The sequence below is a fragment of the Protopterus annectens genome, chromosome 3.part1 (genome assembly GCF_019279795.1).
Source record: "Protopterus annectens isolate FY-2018-M chromosome 3.part1, PAN1.0, whole genome shotgun sequence".
In the NCBI taxonomy this organism is placed as follows: domain Eukaryota; kingdom Metazoa; phylum Chordata; order Ceratodontiformes; family Protopteridae; genus Protopterus; species Protopterus annectens.
In genome coordinates, this window is record NC_056732.1 from 1,372,277,910 (window position 1) to 1,372,294,916 (window position 17,007).

Below are 17,007 nucleotides of genomic sequence, written 5' to 3' on the forward strand. Positions count from 1 at the left end.
CAAATTAAAACAATAAACATGAAACAAAACAGCAAATAGTTATAACATTTCTAATATTTTTGTACTATTTTTAATGTTTGAATGCCAAATTTGTTTTTACCAACATATTCTTAAACTATTACCTGTGATCTAAGTTTCAACGCACTTATAATGGAACATGCCTCGTTGATACCTGGACTCTGTGTGGCATTTAATCTTAATTGCCATTCTAACTCTCTACGCTCTAAAATATTTTTCATGTCACCACCACATTGATTTAATTTTACTTTGTCAATAGTAAACAATAAAAACTTTTTAAAATGATCACATGCAGTAGTATAATTGTATTATATGTTGCTATCTTTCTTATTCTTTGTCCCTTACATATGATGCTAAAGCTTCCTATTTGTTTCCCCTATATAAAATGCTGAATATGAAATTACAGGAAGCAACGGTATACTACCATTTCTGTGTTTACAATTGCATCTACCTGGACATTGAATTGATCTGCCATATCCGGAAACCGCTATATATGGTCCGTCAGTGACATATTTACACCATTTACAAGATCCACACTTAACTCATTTTTGATCTTATAACGTTCCTGACTGAACTGGAACTTAACTCAAACCAATTCTTCAAGTTCCTACCACTACTGTAGGTAAATGTTGGTTTCTTCCATAATTTTGATTTTAAATCTTGGGAAAATATGTTCCAATGTGTATCTAAAATACCACTTACTGCTGGAGTACAAATGCTGTTGTATTGAACTGCCAATAGCACCTTTCATATTCCTTAAACAACAGTTCAGAGTGTTGTCCCTTTCTGTTGGTAACGCAATCCTCAAAATAGGAGCAAATTTTAAGGCCATATTCCTTAGTCTCCTTTTAACCTCCAACAATAACTCATTGGGATAACCTCTGTCTCTAAACATACCAATTAAGGCCACTAATTCCTTACCAAAGATGTCGTCCTCACTTACTAATCTAGAGAGTTTTGCCATCTGGCCTTTAATAGTGCTCCTTTTGTTTTGGAAAGGACGACTGCTATCATAGTGCAATAATCATTTGAATTAGTTTCTTTTCTAAAAATGTTGGAACACAATATTGGGCTTGTACTGTCTTTATAAATGTAGATGTCCAAATAATCAGCACCATTCACCTGTACCTTACTAGTAAATCTTAAAAACATGGTGGTTTCATTCAAATATTTAATAAATTCTGAAATCTCTTGTTTGTACCCTTTCCACAAAATTAAAATGTCATCCAGGAATCTAACATACATAAGGATTTTAAACATAAAGAGGTGAATATATGTACACTTTCCCATTCAGCCAAGACTAGGTTTGCAAACATGGGAGCACATTTTGCACCCATTGCTACCCCTGCCTTCTGTTGGAATAATTCATCATCAAAGAAGTTGTTTGTAAGTACTAATTCCATTATAGTAGCCATCATCGTGTTGACCTTACTATTACTTCTATTCAAGGCATCATTAAAATATTCCAGTGCTACATCGTGAGGGATTGCCCTGAACAAATTTATCACATCTACTGTGATAAAAATAAAATCTTGATGATGATTTATATTTTTCAATACATCTAAACAATGCCAAGAGTCTTTAAAATGTGTTCATTCATTTCCAACAGATGTTTACAATGGTGGTTGTAAGTAAGTGGCCAAAGTTTCCATTTTAGACTTTTTTGCAGCCACTATTGGTCTAAACAGAGGGTTAACTATACTTTTATGCACTTTGGGGATTCCAAATCTAGATAGTATAACTGGTGTTTCCACCAGTAAAAATTCATATTCTTCTTTGTCCATTTCCCCTTGAAACAAGGCATCTAATAACCACCAATCAATTTTAGCATATGAAATATTAATTTCATTGTGGAAGACTCTCATGCAAGCGTTCGTATCATTCAAAATTTCATACATTTTGCATACATAATCCGTCTGGCATCACTACCACACCCTCCTCCTTTATCAAGTTTCATGATTCGATATTTCCTATTTAAAGCTAGTTGATACAAGCATACTCATTCTTCAGATGTCAAATTATCCTTGTATTGTGCCTGAGTTTTTTTTTTATGTATTTAAGGGTTTTACTACTTATTTTACTCTGAAGAAGCCTGTATGAATTTGGGCGAAAGCGCTTAGTATTAAAGTATTCGGACATTTATTTACAGTGTCAGTATTTTATTGCCCTTGCTTTTGTGGGTGCTTCTGGTGGAAACTCATTTTATTGTGGTATGTTAGAGTTTAACCAATTCATTGGTGGACTTGTTCTTTATCGTACATTAACTTGATAAATTTGGTAAGACTTGGAGGAACTGCAAAGTAAGGTAGCACCGAAAGCAAAAAATTTAAGTTCAGTTTATCAAAAGCTTTGTAAGCATCAACCACTAACACAAATATTGGATAATTGTTTTGTTGGGAATAATTCATTAATGTTTCTAGGGTAAGTGTATTGTCAGACGTTTGTCAAAAAAGAATAAAGCCTGATTGTTCAGGCGAGATAATATCTGATATTATAGTTTTTAGTCTGTTAGCCATTTCAGTTGTAAGTATTTTGGCATCTAAGTTAATCAGCAAAATGGTCCTGTAGCTCTTAGGATGTTTGGGGTCAGCATATCCTTTGAGAAGGATAGTTTTCAATGAATTAAAGTGGATGTCCATAATTGTATTATTTGTTATGTAATTAAAAAGGGATAGTAGCGCCCTAGATATTCTAGGACAGAAGGATTTATAAAATTCTGCAGTAAAACCCGTCAGGTCCTGGCGTTTTGTTGGTTTTTAGCTTAATTACCTTGACAATTTCTTGCTGAGAAATAGGAGTTGAAAGGGGGTTTGTTGTTTTTGGTCTTGTTTTGGGAATTTTAACTTTTGTAAAAAAGTTCTAACAGGAGTCTTGCTCCCCATATATATTCGTATATATATTTTCAAAGAGTCTGAATCTCTTCATTCAAACTGAAGACCTATTACTTTAGGATATTTCAGAGGTAGTAGACAAGTATTTCTTTAGGTTAATTAGGTGAACCAGGAACCTTCTGCATAGCTAGCTAATATTTTAGTCTCATGGAATGCTAAACGATTAGCACTGAACATGTATAGTTCTTTCTGAAGATTGAATATCTGATTTTCAGTTTCTTTTTTGAAGTTTATTTGGAATGCTGATTCCAGTTTGAAAATATTTCTTTTAAGCTTTCTTTATCCTTAAAGTTTTTTCTAGTGAGTGGCTTTTTTGACGAGTAGACCTCTTATCATTGCTTTTGTAGCAGCCCATTCAGTATCAAAGGAAACTTAGGATGGGTGTTTTTCTTCATTAGTTCGGCTAATATCGACTTTATTTCTTCCTCAGCATCATTCTTGAATAGGTTAGGATTTGGCATCCAGTTGTACCCCCATGTTTCAAATTCTGTCTGTAGAAGCAATTTGTCTTGAGTGTAATTTCAGAGTGGTCAGAAAAAACCTAATATTGATATGGCATTTAATACTCAAATTTAAAAAGAAGTCTGAAATTAAGGAAAAAATCAATCCTAGACCACATTTTGTGGCATTGTGAGAAATAGGTAAACTTTTTTTGTTAAAATTGTGATTTAGATGGTTATAAGGGTTAAATAGTACAAAATCATTGTTTTTAATTCTGATAGTGTAATTGTTGTGTGAATGTTGTAAGGTTTACTTGAGTCTGATCTATCTAATAGTGGGTCTTGATAAGTATTCCATTCCCCTCCTAAGATTAAGTAATGATTTCCAGAATGCAGAAAGTATTTTGTATAAGGATGTGAAAATGTCTTGCTGTTTACTACAGGGTGCATATTTAGTATCACAGTAGGTTTATCAGTGTGGGGACCTACTGTCTGAATCAGTATCGTATTGTAATGTATATCTTGGAAGGATTTCTTGACTGTTATAGCTACCCCGGCACTATTTGTTTCTTTACCCAAAGCAGTTATCTTAATCCATTGTTTCCCTCTAGAATGTGTCCCTTTGTTCCTTGCTCCTCCGTCATGTGTGATTCTTGTATTAAAATTATATTAGCTTTAGACTTAAAGGCAAGATGAAAGAAAAATTTCCTTTTTTTTTTAGTTAGCTGGATCCCCTTTACATTCCATAAATCAATCTCCCACATTCTGCGATGATATGTATAAAATTATACAGAAAAGATGCACTGAAGAAATTAGTGTAACACATAGTGAGAAATCCTTAGACTGATTAGATAATATGCCTAAACGCAAACCCACCAGGCCTTGAAGAGAGGAGAAAGATAGTGTTAACATTAACGCAAGAAAAAGGCAACATTTGAAATAGCATACAATACCACAATGTATAACAATTTCCCCTTGCTAAAAAGAAAAGTTAAGCAGAAAAAGCCTACCAAAACTAGCCCGATACAGGCCACCATCAGCTATTTACCCAGCTCTTTAAGGTATTTTAACGTGTCAGACACAGCAAAGTTGGTAATGTAAAAGTATTTCACAAATATTTCAAAGATAATGAGAGGCTCAAGCTTATAAATGTATATTGAGACCCGTACAACAATGTAAGAATATTTAAAACGTGAGTCACCCATAAAAATAGTATTCTTCTTATTTAACTTAAATTCGTTATTTCTCCATAAAATTTTGATATACAACATTAAATAAACCATATCAGTCCAATAATTAGGAACAAATAGTACTACTAGATGGTGAAATTAACTGCTATTAACATAAGACGACTGATTATATACCATTACCTTTCATATCATAAATCAACATAACTTTAGTAATAGTTTTAGTTTATTAGTTTACAAGTAATTAGTTAGATCTAAATTCTGTACCATCTGCTCCTATAAAGCATAAGACTCTGAGGATTAATCACCGGAATTGCATCAATATTGTAAGGTAGCTATGAGGAAGACAGTAAAGTAATTACAACCCTAATACAGCTCATCAACATGTCAGCCTTACAGCATCAAAAAAAGAAAAAACATAGCTATAGTAGACAGTGTAATAAGTATTTACAGAATCGTAAGGTATTTTGGATCAAGTCTCCGTTATCACTTAGATTAGTGTCAGTTCTGACTATCTCTGTAGCCTAATTTTCAAGATGTGAATAAATCGACCCACAATACATTTTAGACTAATAGGTTGTTGCACTCTGACTATAAACTCCGATATGAGTGCTTATAGTGATATCGACTCTAAGCAGTGACTTAACAGATATTTCACAATAACTGTGGAGCAAAACTTAAGCACATGACATTTTGTTTGATAAATCTTTTTAACATTGTTTTCAGGTTTGCTTGCAATAAAACAATACTGACCAGGATTGAGCTGAAGATGGAAGATGTTTATCTTCTTTCAATAGCTTGCACCCAATCATAAAATGATGACTGCTAGTAAGGAAAACCTCTCGCAAGTTCCTTAATAAGGAGGATAACTTTGACACTGGGAGATACCAACAGGAAGACACCATGAGACGGGGGTTACATCACAGGAATGAAGAGCCAAACACAGTTTATTTCATGACTAACATTCTGATAAGGAACGATGCCTTTTATTTTATGAACTGCAATTGTTTATAAGCTATCAAAGCCTTTTAAAGGGATTCCTGGCCTATTCAGAACTATAAGCAACTCCGTGCTAGAAGTCTAGATCTCAAAATGCATTCACTCGAGGCACTCCTTAAAATAGAGAACATTGGCATCTGTGCAATGACAGAGACCTGGTTCAAGGCTCCAGAGTGCACCCCTGCATTACCAGGCTGTAATTTTATACCACACCTTTCGGCCACCTAACCTGGACCGAAACACTAAAGGTGGAGGTGTGCCCATATTCGTTAAGGATATCCACACCTCCAGGCTAGTTGCTCAGCATAATGCGTCCGAGATTATCCAAGTGCAACTAACTCTGGGCAAGACCGCAATCCAAATTGTAACTTGCTACAGATCCTCCACCATGCCCCAGGATTCCCACTCATTTCTTGATGCACTGGAAAATAACCCAACACCCTAATGATGGGCGATTCCAACTACCCCACCATTAACTGGGAAAACTACTCATGTACCAACTCTTTTGCTCAACGTTTTCTAGAATTCATAAATTCCAACGCCTTGGAACAGCTTATCCGCACCCCACCAGGGGCAGCAATATTCTTGATCTGATCATTACCAACATGGGCGACTGATGTTCCACACCAGTGGTCAATTCCTCGTTGGTCAGATCCGACCACAAGGTAATCAGCTTAGACATCCACATCCCGCCCCCACCCCCATTAGGGAAACTACCGTAAAAAATTTCTCCAAAGCCAACTTCACTCTTAAGACAGGAGTGGCAAACTTCACAACAGCCATGCAGAAGGACAATAGAGGTATGACTGCTGAATCCTACACAAATGCACTTTATAAGCACTTACATGAGTGCATGGATTGAGCCATCCCTAACGGAACCAAGATGCTATCCTCCAAAAAAAGGAAGCCAATCTGGTGGTCCCATGCCATAAACAAACTCTACAACAAAAGAAAGAAACTGTTGCAAAAAAGAGTAAAATCCCATGACTGGAATAACTCCCTGGTCAGCCTCAGTAAGAAGCTGCGATCCCTCATAAAATCCTCCAAAGCTAGGTATGAAAACAAAATCACCACTGATTCTAAAGACAACCACAAAGCGATTCTATAGCTGTGTCAAGAATCTCAATGGCAACACTCAGATCTGCTTTGAGTTGCAGCACAATGGCACTAAATATACAGAACCAACTGATATTGCCAACATCCTGGCAGATAGGTTCAGTGCTAACTTTACCCCCCTGGTCACCCCCTAAAGGGCCCATCTCTATACCAGAAGAATGCAAAATTCCTGTAATCACGGTTGCACAGGTAAAAACCACACTCTCCAAAGCCAAGAACACAGCGTCCATGGAACCTGAGAACATCCCAGGCTGCATTCTACATGAGCTACAGAATGAAATGGCACCCCACCTAAGCACCATGTTCAATCACAGCCTCACCTCAGGCTTTGTGCCCACTGAATGGCGCACAGCGATGGTTATCCCACTCCACAAAGGGGGAGCCACCATGGACTCCAGGAACTACTGCCCCATTAGCCTAACGAGCCTGGTCTGCAAGGCCATGGAACGTATCATCATGGAACTTATAAACAAAGACACTGGTAATCTCCAAACTCTGGACTCCACCCAGTTCGGGTTTGTAAAAGGCAGATCATTTCTCCTAAACCTGATTGACCTATTTGAAGAAGTCACCAAAGCTGTAGACGAGGGTAAGGTAGTTCACACAGCCTATCTAGATCTCACCAAGGCTTTTGACAACATCCCCCACTCTGGAATTGTAGATAAACTCACTAAACTAGCTATAAATCCCTATGTCACAAGATGGGTTGCCAGTTGGCTCACTGACGGAACCCACACTGTGAAAGTAGCAGACTCCAAATCCGACTTCAGACCAGTGACAAGTGGAGTACCACAGGGTTCACTCCTGGGTCTTTTCCTGTTTGGTATCTACTTTTCTGAAGTACAGGCTAACACAGAAGGTCTTTGGCAAATGAAGTTCACAGATGACTGAAAATTAGGAGCCATAACTGAAACTCCTAACGATGTGGACAATCCTACAAAAGGGCCTCACAGAGACAGATGCCTGGTGTCAAAGCCATGGCCTCAAGCTCAATGCCAAAAGGTGCATTGTCATCCCCTTTGGTAAAAACTTTGTACCCATGAGCTACCACATAGGTGGTAGTCTACTTAACACCGAAAGTGTGATGAGACCTTGGGACACAGGTGGACAGTAGTCTCTCCTTTAATCGCCACATTAGTCAGGAAATCCTTCTACGTGCCACACCTCATCACAAAACGTTTCTCATCCAGGAAAAAAGAGGCCATTGTTCCCCTCTACTCATCACTTAGAACCATTATAGAGTACAACGCCCCTTTTGGTATGTACCTCACAAGACATCTACAACAACTGGAATGGCCACAGAAATACCTCAGAGGATTACTGGCCTCAGATGCCCTACTTAGTCTCAAAAAACTCCAGCTTTACTCCATCACATATCACCTACTCAGAGGTGATCTCTGCCCAACATACAAAGCTATGTCAAACCCAGAGCTGTTGGACATGCTCCACTTAAAGAAATCCCAATCCCTCCGAGCTGCATGCTCTCTAAACCTTGTCACCACAATAAACAGAACATGCTGGAGGGATAGATTCCTGTCCCACAGACTTCCCATACTCTGGAACAAACTACCTATCTATATCAAACCAATCTTCTCATTAACACCCTTCAAGAAAAATCTTGATGATTGGATGGGAAATAGGAAATTCACCCTGGGGTTCACTTCTGTGGTTCTGCTCAACAGGGACACAGGAAAATAATTTTCTTGGGTGACAAAAGCCAGGGTAAATTTTTGGCTAGGCTTGTATAGGCCCTAGGGCTGATAGCTTAGTACCTACCTATAAGCCAAAAAACCCACATAGAAAAAGAGTGATGGTACCACCAAGAGACGCTCCATTTCAAATCATATAGTGACTGCATCTAATTTAGGTATTTCCTGAAAGATAATCAGAAAGATAACTTTTGCTTCTGTGGTATTTGAGACTGAATACTTGGATTCCGATATGTAAATGTCAGTGTGTTCGGGAATTTCATCTGGAACTTTATTTTTTTCTGTATTAGGAATTGGCAGTAAGGCGAAAGAGACTTTCACTTACCTAATTTGAAGAGGGAGATCTTACAGAAAGGAGATCCTGTATCTGTTCCATGTAAGTGAATCTTTCTTTTGGTTGTTTGTAGGATTTTTCAGGACATGTTGGCGATTAAGAAGCTTAACATCTGTCTCGGTCTGTCTAGAGTTTGTGCAGAACGTGGGATGGGCAGTGGACCCTTTCTGTGCTTATTTAATTCACCTCCGCAGGATCCTCCAGTAGAGCAGTTAGTATCTGCTTAATTGTGGGTATCAAGTCAGGATGAGCAATGTGTTCTGGAATACCCCTAATTGATGATATTGTTTCTTCTTGAATGGGCTTCTAAGTCTGTAATTTTTGCTTGCATCTGGGCTTCTAAGTCTGTAATTTTTGCTTGCATCTCTTGAATAAGTTTTAAGTTATTTTCCTATTGGTTTTGCAATTTGTTTGTTAATTTCATTGTCTGCTATCTTATTTTCTGATTTTTCCATCCTTGACAGTATTTGGTTGAAGGACTCACCAAACGATTGGAATTGCACAGGTGAGATCATTAATTGCTTGGTGAATTGGTTGAAGGGCTGTTTTTAGATCATCCAAGTTTGCCGGTTGGTCCGATTTTGATTTCCCAGTAGATTTTGTTGAATCCTGTTGTTTCCCAGTTCTTGGTCTTTTAGGGGTAGTGTCTTTCTCTGGAGAAGCAAATACTGAAAATTTCATTTTTGTGGTTAAAGTCTCCGTATTTAAGTCGTCATTGGACATTTTAGTATTTTCCTTATGACTTGGTATGCTGGAAAAGGCTTGTTGATACCTCGTGGCAGTTGACTGATGATAGTTAATGTTCAATCCATAAAATCCTGTCCTCTTACATCCAAGGTAAATGAATTTAAGTCACAGCGTTGGGTAGCCAATACATTCATTTTTATTTTTAGCTGAATATTGTCATTTTTTAAGTGCCACTTTGCACTTTTCTAATTGTTATTTCATGGAAAGTATGAGAGCGCCAGGAGTTGTAGTGTCTAAAGGTAAGTGGCCATCTTTTTCTCCCTTGTTGCTCTGGTTTTAGTCCACTACCAGTATTAATAACCTTCTTTTACATTCCCCATCAAGTGATAATACTAAACTTGGCTTTCTTAACAAATTATGTAGGTGTGTAATCAACACCCAAATTCTAAACTTGAGTTTAGGTGCGTGACAGAGTTGCATAAAGTTTATTTAGACATCTCTGACAAACATTCTCTGCATGCACTTCAAACAGAAAAAGAAGAAAAACACTTAACTGCTGGGCAGATTTGGTTATTGATGGCTGCAAATGAAATAGCAGCTGGGCAAACTGAATTGATAACAGTGTAGGATTAGCAGAAGAAAGTGATATGCTACGGTCAGTACAAAATTAGAGGAATAAGTATATTCCATTTAAAAAAGCTTGTTAAAGGTGCGTGTAAATGCTGTCTGTGACACAGCTTTGTAAATTAAGGACTGCACTCTGAGCCTTAATCTGTCTTGTGCTCTGCTGTTGGTGTAGCAATATGTTTAACAAATTAAAACATTTGCAATAAAACCGCTACATACCTAATAAGTGGAAAAACAGTGGAAAAATGATCCATTTAGCAATCTCAGGAAAGCAGGTTAATAAACAAAGGACGTGTACTGATTTAAACTATTTGATACTCCACTTTTTTACTCCTCTTCTTAAAGAAAAACATGCAGGAAAATAGCTACTTCATAACAGAGAGAAAAAGCAGTGCCAAAGTATCATGATCTTCTAAAAAAGTTTTATAACTAGGAATGTAGATAGTATAGTCTGGTGCTCTGTTTTTGTTCGGCAACACTGTTAAGAACAAACATCTGCAAAAAAGCTACTTCTCAGTATGTACAATAGTCAGGCATATATCTATGTAGTGGAACAGCAGGTTTCAAAGCTTTTTAGTAATCTATGGACTACACTACCGGTTTAAAATAAAAGTAGTTGGAAAATTATTGAAGAAAGTATCCAAATACAGTTGAAAATCAGTCTCAGAAAAAAGTTTCATAAACCTGGGATGCAAGTACTGGTTTAAGCTTGCCTGATTGATGCTCTGCTTTTGGTTAACTAATGTGGTCTAAAACATTTACAAGCAGCAGCTGCTTTCCAGTTTTTACACCACACAGTGATGCAGAAAGATAAATCTACCATAGCAGGAGTAATATCTCAGATATCTACAATGCAACTAATGCACCTCAATCTAAGAAAGGGAAACACAAGGTCCAGAAACAATCTCTCAACTAGACACATGCAAGAACCACTTTGTGCATGCTCCAGTCATTGTACAGATTGAAGTCTCTCAGGACTTGCTCAATGTCTGTCATGTTTATGCATCAGTGCCAGTCCTGTTAAATGGTGTTCACTTGTACAATTTCAGAGCTGGGTCTTTGTCCTCCTTAAGGCACTAAACGTCCTTTCTGCAGATGCAAAACTGTCTAGCATTGTTGCCAGAATGCTTAATGCGTTATCTGGATAGAACTCTGGTTTTAAGTGCTGCAATGTATCAGTAATTTTGGTAGGGAGTTGGTTCTCTGGTACAATGTTCCACTTGGTTGACCATCTTTGCAGTTCCTCTCATAGGTTATATAGAGTAGACAAGTTGGTCTTGTAAGCCTCATACAGTTCAGTAACTTTGGCATCATCCTGAAGAATATACAGTGACCTGGGCACCAAATATTGTGCCAGGATATGTGGGCTGCATTCAATAAGCTGTTCAGTCAGTTCAGCGATCACATGGTCCAAGAATGGTATGAATGTGTTTAGTCTTTAGTATTCTTCTGGATTAGAAACAATGATGTTGCTCCTTTTTGTTTGTCTGACACATACCCTAGGTACACTTTCTTCAGTGAAGACTTGACTTGGCAAGTTCCTTTACCTCTTCATATAGCACTTTGAATTTGCTGGCAGCATTTATTAAGTTTATCATCTGATGAAGATTTGTTGTTTTATTAAAATGTATTTTTGTGTTTCTATAACTGAACTTTCTTGTGATGCCTGTATCAAATCAATCTGTTCACATTGAAGATCAAGATGAAGAGGTCTAACGATGCCCAGTATAGATTCCATTGTTACCAACTCAACAGTACGATCAAATTTGGAAGTAAAATATAGGTACCTTTCTACCTCTGTCAAATTCTGCAACATTTTCGAAACAACCAGCAATAACATACTTCATCTTAAAGCCATACAGGCAGTCGACATGACTCGTCCACCTTGTTGCCTCTGGTGTATGTAGAGAAGTACATCTGTCTGTAGATGCATAATCCATTGTACTCTGATGGCAAACTTGCAAATTCCTTCAGATGACACAAATCTACAGTGTGACATTTTTCAGATGAATCTAAAATGGCAGTTACTTTTCAACATGTATCAAGTGCAGTTGCCATTTCGTGCATTGCACAGGAATGCACAATAGCCATGTTCAGGTTGCGTGCTTTCCATGCTGAACTCCACTAAAATGGCCACTCATGTCATTACCTCAGTCATAACCCTGTCCACGCATATATGCTTTATCCACACCCCATGCTATCAGTCGCTGCAAGAAAACATCTGCCAGTGGTTTTCCAGTGGTGTCCATAGCCTATACAAGCTAAATAGTCTCCACGAATTTCTACCTTCCTGCAAGTGCGGTGAACATATCTTAGATTAAGCATAGTATGCCTCTTATTGGAAATGTGTTTAGTGCCATTTGCAATTAAACTGAAGTACTTTGTGTCCTGTACCCTGTTAAGAATATTTAGTTGAATCTGCAAGGAAATGAGCTGAATCAGTTCATATTCAATCTGTGCTGAAATTTAGAGAGCATTTTTAGGTGCCTATTGCAGATGTTCTGTAGACAAAGGGTCCAGTTCAGCAGTATATTGCAGCAAAGATTTGAAGGTCCTACTGTCTTGAGAGTCATCCTCATAGTGGCAGATTCTCTTCTGTTTATCCTCATTTTACATTTCCAAGCATGTAATATGCTTTCTTGCAGTCGTTTATCCATGCTTGAAATGGAGTGCAGTGCTGTTTTCATCCTGCCACAACACACTTCTGAAAACGTCTCCAACCTCACAACTGCATTGTCATGCTCTTTAGAGTTACTGTGCCGTGTACCATTAAGATGGTCTTCTATCCATGTCATTGAGGATTGTGCAAGTATATAGCCTTGTATCTCAGTCATCCTTCTGCAGACCATCACTCATGTAATGATAAAGCCTTTTATCTGTATCACATGGCTGCAGATCACTTTCATTATACTTCCCCAAATTCACAGTGCCCAATGGGTGAGCATCCCAACTACTGGAAGATAAAGTAATCGGACCTTCACCAATAATAACTGCTTGTATGCCTCTCTCCACAGGAGGGAAGCTTGCTGCAGCTGATTCAGTAGGTACATCAGTCTGGGGATTCAGAATGATCTGCTGACCTTTGCTATCAACACGCCTACCACAAAACAAAGAAGTACGTATGAAGCACAAGCATCAAATGAGTTCATGCACTCCTGCTTTGTATAGTGCATCACCACCAAATGATGATGCTAATCATACTAAAACAGAGTGTAAAAGACTTACCAAGCTATCATTGTTTTTTCCTGAAAATTCTTCTAGTGCGACAGAAGTACAGTGGATATAAAGTGTGTGCACACCCCTGTTAAAATGCCAGGTTTTTGTGATGTAAAAAAATGAGACCACAATAAATCAATTCAAAACTTTACCCAGCTTTAATGTGACCTATAACCTGTACAATTCAATTGAAAAACAAATATGTTAGGGGAAAAGTATAAAAAAATAAAAACATACAATAAGCTGGTTGCATACGTGTGCACACCCTTAAACTAATACATTGAAGTACCTTTTGATTTAATTACAACATTCAGCCTTCCTGGGTAGGAGTCAATTAGCCTGGCTCATCTTGACTTGGCAATATTTAGAAAACAAATAATGGCCTCCTCCACCAAAAGTGCTGCCTGAAAATCCGAGTACTAGCAAATCAAGACGCAAGGCAGCCACTACCACGCTGAAGAATAAAATACACTTTAATAAAACAACAAATAAAACAGTGTCATAAGCGCTTTCGGGTAAATCCCTTCATCAGATGATAAACTTAACATACATTGTACCATTTATAGCACATCATATCCAATCAGAATCGATAATTTACTCTCCTTTATACCAAAACTGGTTTTAAAGGGACCACATCATTCAGACCCGGAGCTTTATCCGCTCCCAGTCTAAGAATCCATTGCATCTCCTTATATTCAGTTTCATTTTTCAAGTCCCCCATTTGTTGGCTTTTATGTACAACAAAAATAAATATAAATGCAAACGCATGATCTTTATGTTGTGCTATGTGTTTATACAGTGCATTATGCTTTTCCTAACCTTATATCAGACAAGTTTTTAAAAATCCTGTCTTTAAGCCTACAATTAAGTTTTACCCACATAATATGCAGTACATTTCTGACACTTGGCAATATAAACAACATTTTGAGTATTACAGTCAGCATATGCATTCAAAAAATAGGTCTTATTTGTCCTGGGGTGAGGGAAAAACAATTGCTTTGCATAATGGGTGCAGGCTTTACAATACTGACATGGAAATGTACCCTTTTTCTTGGTACTATAACCCTTACATCTAGTTTGAAACTTTTCATGACATAAGATGTCTTTCAAGTTTTTATTCCTTTTAAAGATGAACCTAGGCTGTGTTCCTACAATTTTGGTTATGTTCTCATCTGTCAACAAAATCCTCCAGTTGTTCCTAATAATGTTACATATTCTACATGTGTCACTGCCATATGTTAAGCTCATCTACATCCCTCTATTGTCATTGTTTACTTGACCATCAACACTATTAAGCTGCTCCATTCCCATGTGCAGCCATGCTTTAGCTTTGTCTCCTATAAGTATTACTGTTTTTTAGTTCTTTATCTGGCAGAGTATTGGTGTAGCCTCTGTCTTGATAACTATTTTAATTCCTGATAAAAGGAGCTCTCATTGGTGCATATTCTAGGTATTTTAGATATTTGCATCACTTACCGTACTGTATCTCCCATACCTCTCAACCTCCAGATCAGAGAATCAGGAATAAAGGGCCTTAAAATCGGGGACATTCAGGGACACCTAATTAACATAAGATATACATATTTAAATAAGTGCATTAATGGACATGCTCACCCATTCCTTCAGTTACACAATGACAGGGCATCATTTTTTTATTAGACAATTATATAGACAGACATGCTCAAAATAGATGCTTATTCCTATTTTCAGAAAACTGTATAAAATTAAATACATGCCCAGCTCACCCCTCCCCTCACAGATGCCCTTAAAGACAGGTGCTTAAACATTTGTAAAAGCACATGCTTAGTATGGAACAGAATCAATACACAGAATTAGGTAAGTACATTCAGACTATTAATTCAAATTGAGCATCTTGGCAGGCAGATGTAGTTTCTGCAGCTGATGTAGTTTATGCAGCTGATGCTGTGCAGGAATGTTCTTTGTTATAAGCAGCTGTTGCTTTTCTTGCTGCTTCCAGCATGTCCTTAGGATGCTTTACACATTAGCAGCCATTGTCCTCGTTCATCTTTATTGCTAATGAGGAGTTTAATGTTTTTGGGCCAAGTGACTGTCTGAGCTCTGTTTTACTTTGCAAACCATGTTAAATGCCCATTCTGCTTCACTCTCTCTATTAGAGTGCTGCAAGCAGAGAACATTAGCTTTTGAAATGTTGAGAGGTTTTGCACTGGAGGGCTCCCAAGCACTATGGATCGGTACTTTAGAAAATTAGATGTGTTAGATCCATATGACCACTCACTCATCTAATGTACTGAAAACTCATCTATCAGTTTGCACCCCCTCCAGTCGTGAACTACAAAAAACAAGATGCGTGCCAATATCTGCTGTAACAGTTGAAAGCTGCAGTTTTATACCTGGATCCAATAAGTCACCCATGTTCTACATCAGTGGATCTTTTTCAGGGACATGCTTTTTCATTTTTAGTAGGACTTACGACTGCAGAATAAAACTGCTTGTCTCTGTAATAGTTTCTGCTCCACTGTAGCACCCTGATAGCATCCAAATTGTCCTCCAAATATGTTTCAGTATCAGGACCAATATGAATTTTGCTGTCTTGTAAGATGTCTTGCACTTCAAGAATTGTATCAGTAGTAATTATATTGCCCAAAAATTGCCTTGCAGTTGGTGGTTTGAGTACCCTGATAGCATATGCCTGCAGTACTTTCTGGATGTCGTTATGGAATGTAAGCAGTTTGCTTTCCCTGCTTTGCATTTGCACATTGAAGTTATGCCGTGGTTCAGTGGCATACTGCAGGAAGAGGAATGCCAGCTTATTGTTATGTCTCTGCAGTCTGAGCTATTAGATCCACTTTAACAGACTATGGTTCATAAGACAAGAAGTAGGATCACAGGACGGGCCACAAGCCAAGCATTCTTTTGATGACTTTTGACAAACTTAGCCACTGAGTGGGGCATACCTAATAATTTTGAGAGGTTCAGTATCCATGAACAGTGCAAACTCCTTAAGCTTCTGCTGATGCTATGCACTGCTGCAAAAGTGATTAGTAAATATCAGCCATTAACTCCTCTACAGGTACAGCTATTACTTTTACACCAGATTTAGCATATAAATCTGCAGTGTGGCATAAGCAGCCCATGTTGAAAGTATGTGGATTAACCTCTTTTAATCTGCATAGCACCGAATTCCGCTTACCAGTCATGGATGCAGCATTGTCTGATGAATAAGCCTCCATGTTGGTCACGGGAATGTCAAGCTTGCTTAGTTTCCATTGCATAGTCATAAATGGCTTGGCGAGTTCCACTGATACAAGCAGGAATCAACTTGTCATCCCCCATATCATTACATCCCTTAAAATGCAAGCAGCCTTTGTTGGTCCACAGGCCTTTTTTTTTTTGTACCACCTTTGGATACATGCAGTACCTTTTCATGTACTTCAGGAAATAAGTTGTGTTAAGCAAGTAGGCTCATGAAGGCTACTTCAGCCTCCAATACTTTAGCATTGGTTTGCTGAGTGGCAAACATTTCTGTCGCCTTCCTCCCAGTCGAATGCTTGATGCTCATCTTGTGCTTCTCAGTGTCCATGTGCTGCTGCAGATCATTCCTCCCTCCATGTCTGACATTAATATTAGTAGCACTCATCTTGCAAAATGCATAGCCTGGACCATGCCTGCTTTCAATTACTTAGTCAAAGGTGACCGTCCAGCTGCTTTTGAGTGTGGTCATTCACTTTTTCTTTTCAGGGACATTTTCAAAGAAAAAGGGGGGTTTAATTAGAAGGCTTCAAGGTAAACTCACAGGTGTAC

At 37.9% G+C, this 17,007-nt stretch overlaps 1 protein-coding gene across 1 annotated transcript in view; it reads left to right on the top strand.

The window, feature by feature from the left end:
• The window catches only part of SHARPIN (SHANK associated RH domain interactor), an 846,773-nt gene that overhangs the window by 396,593 nt on the left and 433,173 nt on the right, over positions 1-17,007 (top strand). The gene's annotated exons all lie outside the window — the stretch shown is intronic.